The sequence below is a fragment of the Numida meleagris genome, chromosome 3, assembly GCF_002078875.1.
Source record: "Numida meleagris isolate 19003 breed g44 Domestic line chromosome 3, NumMel1.0, whole genome shotgun sequence".
In the NCBI taxonomy this organism is placed as follows: Eukaryota; Metazoa; Chordata; class Aves; order Galliformes; family Numididae; genus Numida; species Numida meleagris.
In genome coordinates, this window is record NC_034411.1 from 55,626,804 (window position 1) to 55,647,603 (window position 20,800).

At 39.4% G+C, this 20,800-nt stretch overlaps 2 long non-coding RNA genes across 7 annotated transcripts in view; one reads left to right on the plus strand and one right to left on the minus strand.

The window, feature by feature from the left end:
• Positions 1 to 20,800, minus strand: part of LOC110395450 — a 140,250-nt gene that overhangs the window by 25,334 nt on the left and 94,116 nt on the right. The gene's annotated exons all lie outside the window — the stretch shown is intronic.
• LOC110395449 overlaps positions 1 to 20,800 on the plus strand; it is a 46,023-nt gene that overhangs the window by 3,611 nt on the left and 21,612 nt on the right. The window contains exons 3-4 of one of the 5 annotated variants that reach the window (XR_002436389.1): positions 1,310 to 4,226; positions 4,713 to 4,782. This is a non-coding gene — a long non-coding RNA (uncharacterized LOC110395449). Of the gene's footprint in view, positions 1 to 1,309; positions 4,783 to 20,800 lie in introns of all 5 variants that reach the window. The other 4 variants (XR_002436390.1, XR_002436392.1, XR_002436388.1 and 1 more) reach the window with 4 other exon arrangements.

Sequence of the window (20,800 nt, forward strand, 5' to 3'; positions counted from 1 at the left end):
GGAGAGGAGAGGAGAGGAAAAGCAAAGAAAAAAGCAAAGCAAAGCAAAGCAAAGGTTTTTTTTGTTCTTTTTAGCCCTATTTCAGGTAGGAGATTCTATGAGGTGCAGTGTACTTGTGGCCTGTGAGTGACAGAATTAAGATAACTTGATTAAACCTTCGCCACAGATGCAAGCTGAAGGGGAAGGGGAAATAGATAGGATAGATAGGATATTTTGATAGACATGAGACAAGTGTGACCAGTGTCTCTGCTCAGGACCTATTTTAGTTTGCCTATGAAGCAAACGAGGCAGTATCTCTGAGATAATATTCCCTTTTCCTCTTCCTTCAAAATCTAAAATATTAAATATTTTGGAAAAGAGAGAAAACAACATCAATTAGTGCATAGGTGAGCCACTCTTTTTTGATAGACAATAATAAAGATAGAGAATAATAAAGAAAGTTGTTGTTAGGGTTAAGAAGTCAAAGTGCATGTGAGCTGGCATATGGGACATTTCTGAGAATACCTGAGCTGGAAAGAAGTCCATGAGCTTTCACAAGAGAGCAGAGAGCATCCAGCTCCCTGCCTTAACCTGCAGGTCATCCCCAGCAGTCTTGCACTTTCATGGCAGCAATACCCCAAGCACAATCATTCACCAGGCAGCCTGCAGAGATATACCTTGACTTGGTCATTTTCCACATACAGTTGATTCAGCTGCAACCCCCAGTGCACTCAGATACTCTGGTTTAGCTCCTAGGAAGACACTACGTTGTTATTTTAACCACTCGTTTCTTTTTTTGTCGGTATTTCTCCGGGGACTTCCTGTGCAGACTCTTCTTAGCCGACCTGTCAGTGTTCTGACAGTGGCACCTCTGAGATACCACTGAGGTCTGCTGGCAGGTGATAGTATCAGCAGCAGTTCAACTAAGGCAACACTGTCACGAGACATGCAGCTTGCCAGCTGCCCATTTCTTACCACTCACATCTGCAGGCAGATGTTGCTCTGGGAGCAAGAGCAAGTTTCCTCACTTCACTTGCTGACTCAGGATGCTTCAACGCACTGCGCTTATACCCATTTTCTCTAATCCTCTCTCTCCTTTCAGGAAACAACTGTTTACTTGTTCTGCTTGTCAGCTGGTTAGCTGACCATGTTGACATGTTTGAAATCAGAGGCATCACTAGTTACACTCTGACAGAGACACGCTCTCACTGACCTCCCAATGTATTCTCAGTATAAGTGCCTTCTGAGATTGCAAACTAAAGAGCCAGTCCAGAATGGCACTCTCATTTCATATGAATCCACACTCACCTGATATTTCTTTTCATTCCAGGATGAAGTCAGCACACTGAAACTAACCACATCACTGAAATTCTTAGTGTTTCATTGAGGAGAAAAGGATTTTTTCTGTAATTCTGCAGTGTTTGCTAAGACAACAGTGTTTTCCTTCAATAATGCTTGAATGTTGCAGTATAGCATCAGGTAAAATTTATGAAATTCAATTTAGCAATTCATTTAGATATATTGACTTCATAATGAAAAACAAATACATATTTAAATGAGCTATCAAAAAAATTTTGAGCACTTCAAAGATAATTTGGAAAATACAGACAGCCTATCTTTATCTGATTCTTGAAATGTAGTTGAATTTAACATATTTTTACAGTGGCATCTTTCTGACAAAAGACAGCCCAAAACTGTTGTTGCTTCTAATAATCAGATAATGTCTTGATTCATCTAAATTATGTCTCCAACCCAACTCTTCAGTGTTAGAGTTTTAGTCTCTCTGGCTACTTGTTTCTTGACCTGTGTCTTTCTGGGACTGTATCTGGGTGTGGGATGGTTTTCAATAGTCTTTTGCAAGACCCCCAGTTAAGCTCTGTAAGGGATCTTCATAGCTCCGTGATACAACATGCTGTCAAATATGCATTAAGAAAGGGCTCCCAAATTGCCTGTGGGCTGGTTATTTCAAAAAGACATGTGAGCACTGCTTCATGGCCCAGTGACTCATCCTGCTCCCCTGGACTAACCTAGGAGCAGTTTTCCTGCTTCTCCTTTTCCAGCTGTTGGTGATGCTGTCATTTCAAGGAATGCTGTGGGAGCTCCTGTGGCAATAAACTTGTTGGGACAAGTCAGGCACTCTAATTAGTGTGGAATTCTGTTCAGTAGTTTTCCTCAGGAAGAGAAAGCATACTAGGCCAGCATTCAGCACTAACCTGTACTGATTTCTAATTAGTTTCTGTTCTGGGCTTAAAATGCTATCTACTAATACTATGACATTGAAAAGTGTGGGTCTCTGTCACTCCAGAGATTGCTTTCCCCTCCTTGAGACACTCTAGCTGGTTGCAGAGAAAAAGCTTAGGCAAAACTTTTCTGGGAAAAAGGCTCTTGCAGGAGAAGAAAACGACATGGTTAAAGAGGGTCATCTTGCAAAGTGACTGTAGGGCATTGGCACTGCAATACATTGCTGCATACATTGAATATTGTGAAAGGAAGATGCATTTCATATAAGATAATGTTAAAAAGAGATTAGGAAATGATTCAGATTTGTGGGTTTCCATTCCTTCAGCAGTGGGGTGCCAGATTTATGAAATGTTTCATGTATGTCTTCTCACAATGGATCTATCACTGTTTGTGTCTTCTTTCTTGCCAACGTGTTTGAAAGATAGAACATAGATGATTGGCCCTTTTTTTCCATGGAGACAATACTGCTTTATGGTGTTAAGAAGTGGGATATTTTTGGAAGAACGTGTGAGATCACCTCACTGATACCAGCAATATCCAAAAGAACGTAAAGCTGAGACTAAGATTGTGGCAGAGCTTAGAGAGAAACTTATCCAAGTATGAAAGAGGGCATCTCAAATGTTGAGTTTGAGGTAGGATATGAATAACTGACTAAATCCAAATCAAAGAAAAGATTTAGGCATTGAGAATAAAGGGAGCATGTTCACATCTGCTTGATACTTAAACTCTTACGTAATGTATTTGTGTGTTTTGCATTAAAACGTCAATGCATAAAACTCTACCTTTATGGGAAGAGATCTCTCAAGATATCTCAGTGAGATAGTTATGTTTATCCATCTTGCTCTCTCTCTCCAATCTTGTGAGCTGGCTCATGCCCTGACAGTGCCTAGAATGAGAGAAACCAACATTTTTTCCCATAGACCATCTCTGAGGATGTGGAAGCTGACCCTGCTGCCCTCTGCCTCAGAAAGAAGATTTCCACACAGATCTCTGCCTCCCAAATGAGTGCTTTAACCACTAGTACTTTGCAAAAGCAGCAGCAATGACATTTCCTCATCCAAGCTCTGGTGCTGTGTGTCTGATCTCTCCATCTGTAAACTCCTTGCTTGCTGAACTGCTGCAGACAAGGCTGTGAATTCCACTCCTACAGCCAGAGTTTTTGAAATTAAATGGTGACCATGCTTGGTATCATTGCAGCCATGTCCTTGTAGTTCTTAGAAGTAAAAAAATAGCCTTCAGATACAGATGTTTTTATAAAACAGGTGTGGAAATGATAACTAAATTTTTCCCTGATGACCAGTGTATCTCAAACTGTCGGTTCCGTTACGAAAAAAATACTGCAAACATTTGTGCATAGTGATAAATGGAAGGCACTTAAAACACAGCAAAACTTGAGAAAGAGTAGTGAGCCCCCATTTCCAGACTAGCTACTCCAGTGCAGCAGTTTCCCAGAATTTGAAGGAAAATAAATTTAAAGGAATGAAACCACTCATTGTCTCTTTGCACCATCATCATAGAGTCATCATAGAATGGCCTGGGTTGAAAAGGACCTCAAAGATCATCGAGTTTCAACCCCCCTGCTGAGTGCAGGGTCGCCAACATACTGTAAACTTTTTCTGACATAGACTATCTCTTTGATACTTTTGTACAAAGCGAACAGAGCAGAATCCCTAGAGCAGAACTTTAAAAGGTACAGCTTTAACTTCATATAAATGTTTACTCCTTCTCAAGACAAATTCTATGTGTGGGAGCGGCTATTTACTGGACATGAGGTGCCTTATCGTCTAGCACCAAATTGAAGTATTTTCCTGCAGGGCTCTGTTTTCACCCCCTATTCAATCTTCCTCTCCCTTCGAAATGCTTTACTTTGCACGTTTCTCTTTGCTGAGCTTTCCTAAAGTGCTTCTGGCAGAAACATTTTACAAGAGAGGAGGATGCCTCAGGCTTCTTCCCAGAAGCTAGAAGACTTTCTATGCAGGGAGGCTGACGCCAGCCATGCAAAGTGGGTAGGTCTGCAAAGTCTTTTTTACCTTGAATAAACAATGGAAAGCCATTATTTACTGAGCGTATTGTAAACATCTGTTGCAGAGATGTATCGCTGTAAAAAGTAGGGCAAACCCAACACAGGAAGAAGGAAGCACCAACCCGCATAGCAGAATGAGATTTATTTGAATTCATTTTAAAACCACCAACAAACTCCTGGTATATTAGCTTATGCAGGACATAAGTAAGAAATATTCAGGATACCTACATGACACCAAAATGAGTGGGAGATTCGATAATGACATTATGGAGTCAAGGCTGAATTTTATTTTTTTTTTCCTTAGAAAATAACTTAGCTTAGATTGTAAAACAAGTGCAAACTTGCTAGTTGATTGATTGAGGAATATCCAGGATACATAGCTATGGAAAAAGCAAAAATACTGTGGTATCTCTAAAAACAAGGAAGTACTGTGATAATTTAAGGACCTCGTCAAATCTTGTATTCACAGTGCTACTGGCTGACTGGATTTCCTGGGGAAAGCTCTTCAGTGCAACATAACAGAGATTGCTGGAAAATCTGTACGTATTTTTTAACAAAGTGTGGTTGTAAGGGCATAACAACAATTAAAGTGAAAAGCACTAATTGCTGGTTGAAAGAACTGATGACCCAAGGCCAAGAAGTCAGCCTCAGTAACACGTAGTTAATCCCAATGGTGACACCAAGCCTCCAAGCAAATGTCTGCTGCCATTTTTTGACAGAAAACTGAATTCGGAAAAAAAAAAGTAAAAAACAACAAGAACTATTTTTGAAAATACTTTATTTCTCCAAGAAAAGCAGAATTTCAATAAATAAAAAAACCCCACAACTACTTCTACTGTGGAAACTAGTGAGAGGTTTGGTTTTCTATCATTATACATTCTATATTCTTGCACCTTATCAGATGCAATAATATGTTTTAACACACTTGCCTATTACCAAACCTTTACCCCATTTTATATTACCTGCTGTAGCAAATGTCTTTGCAGACAAGGTAGTAGTGTACATCTCCTCTGCCATAACCTCCTCCTTTTTGCTCACTCTGATGTTCCCATACCCTTAAAGCTGGCATTAACCAAAAGAAACTTCTCATGAACTGTAGACATTTTTCATGGACTTTAGACAATGGAAACTTCGGTATTTTTGGAGTGGCTTATTACTGTTCCCAGCAGTAGATGGAAAAATCTGAATATGGCCCTGTAGAATTCAATCCCAAACTAATGCTTTCATAGTGACAGCATAATATTACAGTTGAAACTACTGAAGAAAAGCTTACCATCCCCAATGCTCAAGAGAAAAAATTTGTAGAATGTGGAATAAACAATATTTCTTTCATGCTCAAATCTCACATGTCAGGAGAAAGGTTGTAGGAGGCAGTGGGAGGTTAGCCTTCAAGAAGAGTATATTGTAAACTACTCAGCTTTGCCTTAGTCAGAAAAAATGCTTATGATACCTTCTATATCAAATGGCAGATATCAGATAGTGTACGATCACTGGCTAAAGCTCTTGTTTTAAACAATTTTAACAATAATTTTAAACAAGTTGGGAGTTTTCCCTGTTCTCATTGCCTAAAATGAAATTCAGAAGAGCACCAATATCTTGAAATACATAACGTTATTTTATAATCAAGTCTTTCTATCATTATTACTAATAAACTAGCTCTTCTCCTGATGATTTCTATACTATAGCACCATACTTCTGCAAATATTTTCTTTGAAAAGACATTGATGGAAATTGTGTTTTTTTTCTTTTCTAACATTCGACATAGGAAATTACAGTTTTTCATTCAAATTAGATGAAAATTTATTCCATTTTGACATTTTTGCCTTTGGTGGGGGAGGCAACCTTTGGTGTCCCTAATATAATTTTTCTGCTTCCCTATCTTGCTTTTTCATGAGAAGGCTGGAGTGTAAATTAGAGAGAAAAGAGATGGAAAAACTCCACGTTAACTTCATTTTAATCGATACTTAATAGAATTGCGTCATGGTTTTATGATTTTTTGTTATCGGTATTCCATATCATAACATCATGTAGTGTACTAGGAATTAAAGAGTTAGTGCTCCAGTTCTATAGATTGTCGATATTTCCAGGTACCTGGTTTTCAGAAGAGAAGAAGAACTACAAATCCCAGAAGACTTTCACTGTTCAGTTTTCATTTTCCGTTTAGAGGGAAAGATAAAACTGCTCAGGAATCATGAGATTGTCCCTTCTTTTACTGCTCCTCTGCGGTGTGTGCTCCCTAGCCCTCTCACTTTCAGCACTGGAGTAAGGCCTTTGGTTTTGGACACTCTCTATCATTTTATTTGATGCATTAGCTTCAATTCCTATTATATTGTATTATATAGTGTTATCTTGCATTCTGCTATCATATTTAATAAATTACATTTCTCCTTTAGCTCATTGCCGCTGTTTTGTTTTCAGGCCCATCTCCCTACCTTTTCCCTACCCTTCTTCCCCATATCTGGGGGTAGGGGTTTGTGGGTCCCTCCACCTCATTAGTCATGGACTCGGGCTGAAATGGGACCAAAACCAGTTCCTTGTTTAAAGATCACCACTTAGAAATGTCATTGAATACCTTTGAATAAACTAAGATTCAGTTTTACATAAATTTTTTTTATCCTCCCTCTTTCATCCAGTTAGAGGTGGATCTCTGTGACATGCACCAGGATGTCACAAAAAAGCTTAACTTCAACAGAAAAAAAATGATGTGCTTAAAGAACACAGACTTTTTACCCACATAAGCTGTACTGTGTCTTATGCAGAATCCCCCTGTACAACCGTCCAAATCTGGGAATAACAGGAGCCTTTGTGATTTATTTGCTCAAATTCTAGTTTTTTTCTCCTTTCTTTTTAATTTTTTTAAGTAAAGATAATTCTATATATTGAGCAGGGTGACTTGATTTACAAAGCACAGTTTATTATCGCATAGATGACTGTATATTGCACAATGAACTTGCTCTCTCCATTAATCTTTTGAGTAATTCCGTTACTGCAGGAGCTGATCTTGCTGGGATTGGTCAGCAAAGAGCAAACTAGAAAAAGGGACTTTCTAGTGACTTTCCTAACAAAGCAATAATTCTGATTGTGCAAACTGAAAAAAACTGTCAAGTCATGAACTCAGAAACTGGAGATGGGTTGTTCATTTAGTTCCTTCCTGTAAAAATGCAAGATTGTTCTCAACACAGTGTTTAATGCAATATGTCATACAGGCTGACTTTAAACAACCAACCTTACAGTTCTTATTCAATCTACAATTCACTTGTCAAGTGCAAATCATGGCTCATTCTGCACCCAAGAAACGTTATTTCTTCTCAGCCATGTACCTCACCAACTTTAGGACAACATTGTTCAAACCTACAGCATTCCTGTTAGCCAAGGTATCTGCATTTATTGCTTCCAAGCAGACCAAGTCAGTGTCATCAAATATGAAGGAAGAGACAAAAAGATATGGAGAATTAATAAAAAGAATCCAAGACTATGTAAATATTCTTAAACACATTATAATGTTGCCTCTATGGCCTAGTGTATCATTTACATGTCTGTTATCTCTGTTCTGGTTATAGTCAGACAGATGTTGGCTGACCTACAGCTGTACAGGTATCAGAGAAAAGGCCCGACTTTTATCCATGGCAATATCAGCTCTTGCTTTCATTTGCAGATTTGCAGACAGTGACCCTTGCTCTGTGCCTAATCCCAAAGGTCCAATTTCCCTAAGCATTTATTTTTAAAATATTGACTTAAAGGGAAGGGACAAAAAAAATGTGGAATATGTCCTGAATTCTCATAGGAAAGGAAATGGTTTAGAGACTGATGTCACCGACAGCAGATTTGGAGCACTGGGCTTGAAAAGCTCATTAATAGAAAGACCAGTCCAGATCTCTGGCTGCAACCAAAAAGATAACATACTTTGGCATGGACAGCAACTCTGCTGTCCAGAAGGGTTGAAGCATAACGGTGGTAGAGTGTGAAGCAACGAGCAGTGAAATGCACACCTCATGACTTTTCCAGCTCTGAAGAACTTCTTATTTGAAGGTGAAGTCACCCCAAACCAGGACCTCCAGCTGTTGGTTGGCAGCCATGATTACAGCCTGAATGGTGAAGAATGGCTTTATGCCTGTAACTTACTCATCAGCCTTCTAAAAGGGAAGAAGAAATTGTTTCCCATTTTGGGAAATGAGAAAAGTAAAACACAGAAAGTTCAGTGGGCAATGTATTTATTCCTCATTTATTTCCTCAGAGTAGTTTCTAAAAGTACAAAAAAATAGCCAGACACTGTTCATGTTAAGGATGAGGAGTTTAAGTTCCTGGGGCAACTCATATTGAATTGGCTTAATGAAAAGAGAACAGGACAAGTTATAAATTTTACAAACGTATGATGCTTTTTTCACCATTATAGCAGGAATCACTTATGTACTAATTGTTCATAAATTATGTCAGCCTCCTTCAAAAATTAATATTAATGTTTAATATCCTGAACTTTATGTAAAAATCAAGGGAAGTGATGCTCTCTTGGCATTCTATAAATGTACGTTTCTCATCTTAAAATACAACCCACTAATGGTGATTATTTTAGCTTCGTTTTATCCTATGTAACCAAGTGACCATGGCTTTGAAGAGAGCCTAGCACTGGCTCTCGGCCAGGTTTAGCCTAGGAGTCCTGAAAAGGGAACCAGTGCAAAACCAACTGACAGGAAACACTTGGTTCATGCCAAGGTTGTTAGGAAAGATAAGGATGATCTCAGGTCTGCAGTGAAAAAAGCAGTGGTGGACTCTGCTTTGAATGTTTTGGTATAGATCCCTCAGTAAAAGCAGGGAGCATGGCCTAAGTATGAAAACTCTGAGAGTGGAGAAGAAACTGGAGTTCATCTGGGTTCAAGTAAAAGTAATTGGTTGCACGGACTCCTACAGCAACCGTAAATCTAAGCTACTCTCTGGCTTTGAAATGCTAGTGATTAGCAGAGGGGAAACTGAGGTAACAAGGGGGCAAAAGAGCAGACTGCTGAAGCCACTGTTGTAACACGAAGCTCTGTTCTCATGTTGCAAATGTTTTGATTAGATTTGTGAAAAGCTTGATCATACTGTCATTGAGTTCAAGAAAACTTTGACATAGAGTTTATCTGGGAGGTACACTGCAGAATCAAACAGGACAAAATCTTGTTCACTTGGAGCTGAAAATTTGGATGACAAGTTCATATTTAATACTGAAAACCAGTTTATCAAAACAAAAATCAGTCTGAATTTGAAATCTAACAAGGGAGATAGGTAGAAGAAATCCATGTCCTCAAGAAGGCAGAGAGCAATGGAATTGCTGTCCTGCATGATCTTGCACAAAGCTCAGAGCTGATGGAAAATACCATTCTTCTGATTTTCATTATTGCCTAAGTACAGACATTTTTCACGACCCTTTCCTTCAGCTGACTTACATCCTAACTGCTTGGTTTTGATCCTTAATATCAGATTCACAATAGCTTTATTAATAACATTAATTGATTGTCTTATGGAAATACATTTTAATCAAGTACAAATATCATTGCAAGGCATAGGGGAAGTAGCCTGCAGCAAACTAATCTAACACTAGTACAACTCCCCCTACCTCTAAATGCTTTAACTTTGCCAATGCTTTTGTTTTGATCCTGTACTTTAGCACATCATTTGCATTGCACATATTTAGGCCAGGATTAACTTCTGTTGGAATATTTTCTCTGAAATTAAATCCCACTGCTTTCATTCTGGAAGTGAAAATCCCTTCCAGAAATTCTTTCCAGCCTCTCAGTGCTCTTTAGAGGTATCCCATGGCTGTAAGGACTTCATAATGCAGACCTCATGCATTTGCACTCAGCTGTCCAAACACATGGATGACCTGGACAGTTACAATCACTCAATGCTTTAGTCTGTCTTGCTTTAGCTTTTTGGAAACAACTCTTCATTTTCTCCATTGTAAGCTCAAATCAGCAGTTCATTATCACTGTACAGTATCTCTAGAAAATGCACTAACAATTGTTAAAATTAAGGGAATGAAACAAGCAAGTAAGCATAAGTGCATAATTGAACAGTTTATTGCTACTGTGCTGGAACATAACTGCCTGGAAGAGGGAGGAAAGAGCAGATTTTTTTTCCATTATGTTGTTCCAATATTAGAATTTCCCAAGGGTCCAAGTTGCTTTAGAACAGATATATTTCTTTTTGGATATTGAGCCCATCTGCAAATGATTCAGAATGTGTTTCAAAATTTTAAATCTTTAAAGATCTCTTCATCTTTTGACTGCAAAATATAAAGAATGTTTCAAAGATAGTCTACTGAGAAATGTGTCATTGTGCAGTAGACTGCACGCAAACTGATAGTTCATTTCACTTAGTAGCCATTTACAAAAGCAGACAGGGATGAAATGAGAAATACCATAGCAAGATTAACAGAACAATTGAAACTGAACTTGCTCAGGAATTAAATTACATACAGGAGAGACAAGAAGAAAAAAAAACAATGCTAAGGATTTTTAATGACCTTTTCTAGTTAAGATGCCAGCATGGGTAAGTAATTTAGATTTCAAAAATAATGTAGGTCATGATTTTTCACCTCACTTTGTACCACTTCTTTGCTGCGTTGTTATTATATCATCTGCTGCCTGGAGCTTCATGAACTGGAAAGACGTGCTATCATAATACAACTTTGCTGTGTACTGTGTAATTGCAGTCACATTTTTCCCCATGCGTGGTTGCTTTTCAGTGGTTGGTAAAAGATACTCCTGAACACAGAGTTTAAAACTACACACAAGTTTCTGCCAAAAAGCACCACATAAAGCCGAGCTATTCATAATATTTGTGTTATTGGAAGTGTGATGTCAGTTTTTCCAGTCAGATGGTGCCTGATAAAATGTCCATCCAAGCTGATGGAAAGATTCCCATTAATTTAGTGGATAGTGGATCAGCTCAAAACTAACAACAAAAGGAAGAAAAGGAAGGAGACAAGGGAAGGACACAGCATGCCAAGTCTTTAGTGAGAGGAGTTTACTCTCAGCACTTCATAGAATTAGAGACACCATGAACTTTCTGGCACTGCTGTTTTTCCTTAGCTGTCAAGGATCCAACATATGATGAGGGAGCTGGGTCCACAGTGGTGCCCTGTCTGTCAGGTGGATATAACCATTGCGTAGAGGAACAGCATGTCACTTGGGCCCTGAGATACTACGTTCCTTCTATTGCCGTAGCTTAGCTTCAGGAAGAAGGTGGGGAGATGTAACTGTCTGAATACTTGAAATCTTGCGTCTAGGGCACCTTCTCAGGTTATGGTGAAAGGGAGTTTCAGCTATAGCCCAAGGCCTTGCATTTCCTTGGCAAGAAAACATGCAAACTCAGCATATATCATGACTAATTTTGAAGGACAGAGAGAGTTTGGACACAATTCACCAGCTCTTTCCTACATCAGGCCTTGGAGCATGTGTAAGAGCCTGAAGATTTGTTCCAAGGGATACATCAGGCTAGACAGACAACTAATGAAAACAGGTACCACCAACAGTACAGGATGGCCAATGGCTAGCTACGTGCTAGATTCGTAAACCTGGATTTTTGATACATAGACTCTCATCCAAATGTCACCTTCTTCTAAATGCAGTGTTCCTGTAAGAGTTGTCCAAACTAAAAAGAGTGTCCTTGTAGTTTGGTGTTCCTGATCAAAATTTTGAATGATTCTCAAAAGGCAAACTAGATAAATGTTATCTGATGTGAACTCAGTGTGCTCAAGAACATCTCCAGCCCCTAAAATCTGCAAGTTTACCCTTGGTGATCCATTTGTTAGATAGTTTCCCTCTTAAGAGTTCACAGGTGCATGAGACTGGGTATCTTGAGCTACCAGGAGATATTTAATGATACAGGTCTCAGCCAAATTTCATAATAAACATTTAAACATTCACAAATGCTATTTCCATCTGCATAGGGAAACTCTGTATGCCTATACATTCATGTATTGCTCACAGGTTGCTACAGCCAGGAAAATGACTGAATAAAATTCACCTTTTTTTTTTCTTTAATCAAAATAGCCATATTAGTATTTAGTGCTGTTTGTGATGCTACTAATGGGAATAATAAAAACATGTGAAAAAGAGCTACATTACCATAGCTAAGTAGGCTTGAGAAATTGATGTCTCTCACTTCATCTGATACAAAACTTTCTGAAAGGACTCCTAACTAGAGTCTTGTGAAAGCTGCTGTGAAGATTGCCCAAACTGCACCTGAAGATGAAATCTGAGTATGGTAATGCCACATTCCTGGGAACAATGACAAAGTTTTAAAACAACAAATTTGCATACTAGTATCTGAAGGCAGAATCTGGCTCAAAGTATCTTGATCACAGGTGACATATTAAAGCATCAACAAAAACACACAATTGTCCATTGTGAATTTGTGTACCTAGCAAACAGGAGCCTCACTCTTTCACTATCACCAAAGGTGATTTGATGTGAAAATAAGGCTGGAATTCCAGGGTGCCATTGTCACAGATATTCACTTTGACTTAAATAGCTATTATCATAATAGACATCACCTAAACACCAAGTGTCTGGTCATGATGGATTGCTTCATCAACCCATATCTGCCCAGTACTACTGGCTTGACTTGGCAGTGCCCACTAATTGGCAGTGTGGGCTCTGTGCCACTGAAAGTGAATTTGAAGTAATTACCTGGTCAGCATCTCTACTATTTTTAAAACTCCTCAGAAATTCAGAAATTTCTTGCAATGTGCATTTTTAATTGGTTAAGAAAAATCTTTCAGTTTTAACAGAAAGTGCTCAGAGTCAGATCCTCACTTACTGTGATCCCTTTTAGACACTAGGGGTGATAAATCTGTAATGTATAAAATACTTCAGGATCATGTGATGTTTTTTACCAGTGGACCAACACAAAGTTGATTCAATGAAAATGAAAAACATACTCTATGCATCTGAAAAAGACAATAAAAAGTTCTTTTAAAATACCCATGAGCGTTTAACACAGTGAGAAGTGCTCTTGTAATTGCATCAGTGCTTTGGTCCCACAACACCAAAAAATCCCCCCACAATTCCAATCACTATAGTGAAGTTTGCAATTCTTGCAAAGCTGAGTGGTTTAAAACCAGCATATGTAAGAAAGCAAGTTAGTCCACAGGTGTTACCTAGATATTCCAAATTCTCCTGGCTGGCATATATGCAGTTCCTGTCCAAGTTTCAGATAATAAATCAGCAATTACTATCCCAAAGCCAAATCAGGACACAACACAGCACACATTGTTCTTCTTTAGAGTTTCCTCAGTTCCCTGTACAGTCTCAGCCTGCCATGGCTCTTCCTCTTCCTGATTCACACAGCTCTTCTGAGTCCCAAACAAAGGATGCTCAATGCAAATAAGAAGACTGGAGATAATTATATCTTCTAAATATTTGGTATGGGTGGGATTTTCCCCACTAGCTGACATAGGCAAAAAACAGATAAGGCCCGTTGCCTAAATCAAATGTCCATAGCAGCCAGTTTGGAAATGTATGCCAGTCAGCAGAAATCCTTGGATTAAAGCATCAGAATACAATAAAAGTAGTTAAAAGGGAGATGAGTAAAGAGAAGCTCTTGCCAGTAGTCTCTGGTTTTTACCTCAGATTGTGTATCCCAGATCTATTTTCCCTCTTGTACCAGCTCCAATAAATGCTTTATGTGTCATCTAAGTGGCATGTGATTGCTAAGAGGACCCAGAAGGGAGGGGGGTGAAGGAAGGGGAAAGAAACAGAAGGGAGAAATGCGTGGAGGGCCCGAATACCTATTTTGATAAACATAGATATATAAACACAGATAGCATGAACCACTTGACCTTTTGAATTGCCCACAATTGCTAGATGTTAAATCCCTCTGGAAGCACTGCAGCGTTGGTTTTGTTTTGCATAATTAAAGGAAGTTTGCATTCTAATGTGTTCATCTGAGATGGTGTCACAAACCACAGAAACTCTAGGAGCAAATTATACAAAATGGAGGTGTGACACAGCTTCCTGACTGGGTCATTTTGTGCTTATAAACTGCAGCAAGTTTCTTAAGATTACACATTTAGTTAAGTGCCTTGTGTGAGGAACCACCTCAGGCTGGAATGTCATCCTCAATGATAACTTGCTTAATCAGCCAATTGAAGTCATCCCATGTGTTTGACCCCAAACTTCCTCAAGATCCTTCCAGTGATCAGAAAGAAGTAGTCACAGTCCCAGGAAGTGACAATATTACCAACACAAAACCAGCTTACAATTTTGACAGTCTCATAGGTTATTTATACCACACACTGAAAATAATAGCAAAGGCGTATTGGTGAAGAGATACAAGCCATATGTATTTTTGATTCTTTATTTAAAATAAACCCATTATGTCTTCATGTTACTTGCTGTTTTCATCTAAATAACTAGCTTCCTGAAGTTGATTTTGTAGTCATTTTTTCTCCCTGGGGCTGAGTTAGAACAAATTAAAGCAGGTAGTGAAGTCATCATGGAGTGCAACCCACTGAGTGGTTAACAACTCAAGAGCCTCTATTTGTCTGGGTCCTAAAGCCTTCTAGGAACTGCAGTGAAAACAAGCTTTTAACAAGATGCTGTTGAATTTGCCCACTGGATTCTCTAATTTGTCTGTTACAACTGCATAATCCAATACTACAGAAGCTAATATATACAGTCTAATTTCCTATTTAACGGTCAAGTTAGATAGCCCTGTAGATCTTGCTGTACTTGCAGTATTTGTATAAGAGCCTCATTATGGGCCTTTTTCAGATTTCCATGCTGGACCAAATGGATGACAGTGGGAGGTGTGGGAGGCATCAGGATGGGATGTCCCATCTCCAGTGGGACATTCAGATCATAGAATCATAGAATCATAGAATTAGCAAGGTTGGAAAAGACCTACAAGATCATCCAGTCCAGCCACCCACCTACGACCAATAACCCTACTAAACCATGTCTCTCAACACAACATCTAAATGTTTCTTGAACACAGTCAGCTTAACTACTCATGAAACTACTCTGAACCCGTTGTACTTGCTATGGACTGGACTAGCAGAATTGTATGTTAGAAGTTTAAAGTAATCTGGCTCACTTGGGCTGTAGAACATTAGGGAGAAAGCTCTCAACTAGCACATGCAACTAGCTTGCGTAAGAGATGATGAACTCCATCTGAGACCATGGAGAAACTCAGCTTCAGGTAGGACAGATCAAGAATTTAAAAAAAAATCTAAAAATACAGTGTTTCAATCTATATTCAAATTGAAAAATTATGAGTATTTGGAATATGTTCTCTTCAGTTAGGTTTGCGCCCTCTTAGAAGAGGTTTCTCCATTTAGCATTTGGATGCCACAAAATTCAGAGTAGAGCCAGTGGCAAATCTAATATAGGCTTTGATGAGACCACAGCCATGCAGACATCCTAATTAGTAGCCACAACCAAAAGATGAAAAAATAAACTGTGCATAAAAACAACTGCTGCTTGCTTGGAGTTATCCTAATCACATCTCTGGCAATAAACAACTGTAACCTGTACTTGAACATGGCTGACACTTCTGTGTCCCTCTGGCCCACAGTGGCGAAAGAGCAATTTTTTTCTCCAGGATTGGGTGATTCCCCAGAAAATCAGCCTGTGGCTTTACCCTTCTGCGCTGCTGTTGCAGGCTGAGCAGTCACCGGAGCAGCTGGAAGGCAGGAAGTGAGGAAGCTTAGACACTCCAGGAGCAATTCAACTGCTTACAGAAGTGTTTGAGGTCACTTTTGGCCATGCCTCTTGCCTTCTCACTACTGCTCCAAAACAGTCTGTTGTTGGACATGAGTCATATGTCTTACACCAATATGTTTATGTCCTTGATACTCTCAGGTCTGGGCACCTGGATTGCTTTGCTTTGTGTCATGGTAGGTAGTTCTCTGTGGATAAAATTATCCTTCTTACTGACCTTTGTCCTGTATCTGGGCTCTTTCATAAATAAATCTAGCCAGACTCAAGGATCAAAATCCTGATCCTTGTACCCTGCCATCTTCACTGCCTTTCAGAGGCTACCAGGGAGGTCCTGAAGCCTGAGAAGTTTCTCCTCATCCTTACCACAAAACCCTTATGACCAGTTTGGGATTCGAAGCATCTTCTTTATATTTACTCATATATTTACTCAGCAGAACAGGAACAGCTGTTTCTGTTTTTTGATGATGCACCTGACATATGTTTGGAGAACTGAAAGGACAAATAAACAAAGCTTGTCAATTATGTGAAAAGCTTGCTTGCTTGAAATTCAGTATGGGAGGGCAGCAGTTTTGCACAGGAATATTTGTATTCTGATGAAAACTATCCATTTTGTAGGAAGGAAAATGCAAACAAATTGGTCACTGCAAACTGACATTGAAAAAAAATATTTGAATTCAATTCACAATGTCAATTTATTATTTAAAGAACATGTTGTAACTGCATCCCTGTGGTCCAGACAAAACAGTTTTCTGTTTCTCTTCTAGCTCCTTCACTTCCCAGATAACTCTATCATTTGTCTAAAACCCAAATTCCTAAAAAAAGCCTCAAATGTGTAGGCAGAGCAGGGAGTCATTCTGGATTTTGTTCACATTCCTCCCTAACTCTGTCTGAAGCTGATGGGAATTTAACTACTAATCTCAACAGGAACAAGATCACATCCTTTCGGTGGAAATGTCATGACCTTCTTCCATAAACTTGCTCATGGAGGATTTGTTTTCTTTCAGACTGTGTATGTATACGATAGCTATTCCAAGAAAGGGACAGAGCAGGAGGGCTTACTTCTTTTCAAGAAATGACCATCTAATGGTTTTCTGTACACTAATGTGGGATAGAATTCCATATCAGTTTAGACATTAGGTAGTCTGAATGCCTCAGGTATGCTCTCTGGTGTCTGATTGCTGACTGTGCTGTTATGTCAACATGGCCATGATGTTAAAGCAAAAGAACAGAATTTTAAAACAGCATGCTGACAGTAGGCAGAAGACAACCAGGACCTTAAAGAATCCCTAGCACTGAGACTGAATAAATCCAGGTAAATGAAAGACAAAGGAGGAGGAGGAGGATTTAGTATGGATACCCATGTGTACAATTCTTCATGACCTCATGTACTCCAGGACTTACAGGTACTACCTGAATGCTGACTCACAAACCTCTATCTTCACTTCTGACCTTTTGTCTGCTGTCCAGTCTCATGCTTTTGATTGTCACTCCAATATGTTGCTACAATTCTCCAATACTTCAGATAAAAAAAAAAATCCTCTATTTTTTCCTCCACAACAGACCTAGATGTTTTTCTTCTCCAGTTCCATTTCTCGTTGCTTTGTTTGTTGTCTTCTTGCAGCTTCAAGCAGGCTGTTTGCTTAAGATCTTTGTCCTCTGCGTGTTTTACTGTGCAATTTCCTCATAGTGGGTGCTACCTCCACTTACTCATGCACTAAGTCTCTTTCCTTTTATTGCCCAGATAGCTCTTTAAAACCTTTTCCTTCTCCTCATGCAACACTTGCACTTTGCAAAAGATCTGCTGCTCTTTCTGTGTACCTGTCTGTCTTGGATTTCAAATGCCTTCAGGCAACTTAAGGTGCAAGAGAACAGTTGCTAAGTTGAACTTATACAGTGCCAGCTCTACTTTTCTGCACAAAAAAATGTATTTGCTACCAAAATATGAGATTTTTTTCTCTGTGACGCACTATTTCATATCTTGCTGCTTTCTTGGAGATTCCACAAGTTCAGAGACAAGATATTTTCTCTTGAGTCAGGTTCTTACGTATAAGGTTTAGGAGAAAAATAACAGTTTTCTTTAAGGTACGGAAGTGTTTGGTTCAATACCTCATTAAGTGGAATGGGCAAATGTATAATATGTGCTGTTCTGTGAACAGTGCTACATTAGTCACAGGAGACCTCCGTAGTTACTTAGGGCAACACATTTCCTTGGACTTCTTTAACACTAGCCCCTCCCTACGCATTTTGCAACTATTTCCTGATCCTTTTCAGGGTGATTGACCCTTCGTACATTTTAGGTATTCTCATTAAGGGCATTATTGAGCCCGTATCTTTTAAAATGTTAGAACAAAAGACTTCCCTAGAGATTTCCAACTGTTCTGGCATGAAGCATGTAACACTAAGTGAATCTGCACTCTCAGCTTGGCGCCTGTGCACCATGTAAACGTCCTGCTGGCAATTATCAGAGTGGGAGATCAACACAGAGCTCCAAATCAAGATGCTTGAAGTCTCTCCTTCAGTTTAAATGAGATTAATAACTGTTCATATTTGCCACTTCGATAAAACTGTTCTGAATTCTGACATGTTCAGTTCTCTATTCTTGCATGTACCCCATTTGCTGTATGAGACTGTCCACTTCCCAGTGGGCACCTCCATGCACACTCCCAGGGCAAGTTTTGGGCCAAGTGAGGGAATACTTCAGGATTACTAAAAATCAATATGGCACTACCTCATGGGAAAGAGGAAAAATGTTTAGATGAGGTTTTGTTAGCTTGAGGCCTGTGCTAATAACCTTTCATCCAAGTCCTGAGGATTTTGTCAGCTGAAGACCGATTAACTGCATGTAGTAACAGTAACAAGAGTTACCCTAAACACAGATACAGAGCAATAGCTGTTAAAGTGTATGTACGGGGTATAAAACCACTCAAAGATGCATTTATTCATCTTAGCATCACCAAGTTTGATGTTGCTCTCCCTTCTGTCCTGCTTTGATCTCTCTGTGCAGCTGTAATATCAGCAAAGACAATGATCTTTTCAATTGTGCAACATCCAGTACATCTGGAGTACTGTCAAAAATATTTAATTATGGTTTAATATTTAATATTTAATATTTATTTTGTTTGATATTTAATTATGGTTATTATAAATAAAAAGAAATCAAGAATTAATCTATGTACTGCATTTCCCACTTCCCATTCTCCTGTCCTGGCCACACCGACTGTCAGTGAAGTGTAAACAGCAATAATATTAATTTACAGCAGCAATAACAGTATCATCTGGTTGACTCTATGTCCACAGAGAAGTTTACTGAGTGCAGTTAGAAATCTTATTTCCTTGGAGACCATTCTTGTCTTTGTAGTGTTGAGAATATGTGAGAATGTGAGAATATCCTTCGTCGCACAATCTGTTCTTGACGCCTCTCCAAAGCCATCTCTTCTATAAAGAAGATATTGTGCATTTGCACCTTTGCTGAGATCAGGAGTGTGTTTTTGACATGGTTCTCCCAGCCACCGCCACATGCTGCATGCTGTCACATTGTGTGAACCAGATTCCTGAAGATGCACTCTGGTGGCTGGTTGATGTCCTCTCCCTGCAGCCAAACTGGGAGCAATGTATAGAGAGAACTTTGTATGTTTGCAGTGTAAATGTTGGCTCCTCCTTTTGACTGCCACGAGTGTCTAAAAAAAGACGAGTGATTTGCCCCCTGGGAGTTCCCGTTATCCTCAGCTGACTATGCAGGCAGACAAAGTTGCCTATCTCAGACACAGATGACTGCATTGACAGGCATATAAAGCCAAGCAAGACAAATCCCACCCGAGCCTTCTAACTCCATAGATAGTTTGAGATGGTCTTTGTTCTCTTCAGCACAGTCACCATAACAAACAGGCTTAATATATCCTTCTGCTTCCCTTTTTGCCTTCACAATGCAGAACATACTGCTGACGACGCCTTAAATAATAATAGGTACACGGCTGTTTTCATGGGGACGTGGCTGAGCTTCCCTTGTCTCTCAGAGAGCTCAGTGGTTGATTTGTCATAGTCTCACCCCACAGGAAAGATCACCTCTTGGAAAGGTGGGGAATGGCTGCTAGTACAGTTGGCAAGACTCTTATTTACAGAAGTTTTTTATTTTTTACACCAGAACATGACAGTGGATAATGCTTATACCGCAAACAGCTGGTGTTGCTCACATGTTGCCAGTCTTGACCTTTGGCCAGTTTGCTTTTGTTATACAAACCTGTGAACTTAAAACTTTCCTATCAGCAGTGAGTCAAAGTGTCATAAAGCACCTCACCATAAAAAACTATGCACAACAATCCAGACTCTCAGTGGTTAAAAGAATAAGTTCATCAGAGTGCAGGCGTGGCATTTCATGAGAGCACGCAAGGTTGTCAGTCCTGCTGGCACTCCAGCAGGGCTCTGCAGGCCCTCCACAGCAGTCCTCTGGTCAAGGCTGGCAGCAGTAGCACCCTTGGGCACATTCTGGGCCTGTTCTCCATTTTGCCTCTGCAACAGCTTATCCCTGTCCACCCCTGTAAGATTTTCACTCTGACTCCTCTGTACTCTGCTATTTTTAACTGTTTTCTGTTACTGATATACAGGTCCAGGACTACAGCTGTTGGAAAGAACAGCTAAGGCCAGAGATATTGTTTGCAAGTTTTTTTTGAGCACATCCCTCAGGTCAGATGAGCTTTCTGTCAACCTGTCACTGTAATTGTACTGATACTGTAATTTCTCCTCTTTGTCACTTCCTACATTACTTTTCTTTATTCTATGGCTATCACATTCATCACATTGTATGTAGAAGAAAAAAAAAGAAGGGAAGGGAAGGGAAGGGAAGGGAAGGGAAGGGAAG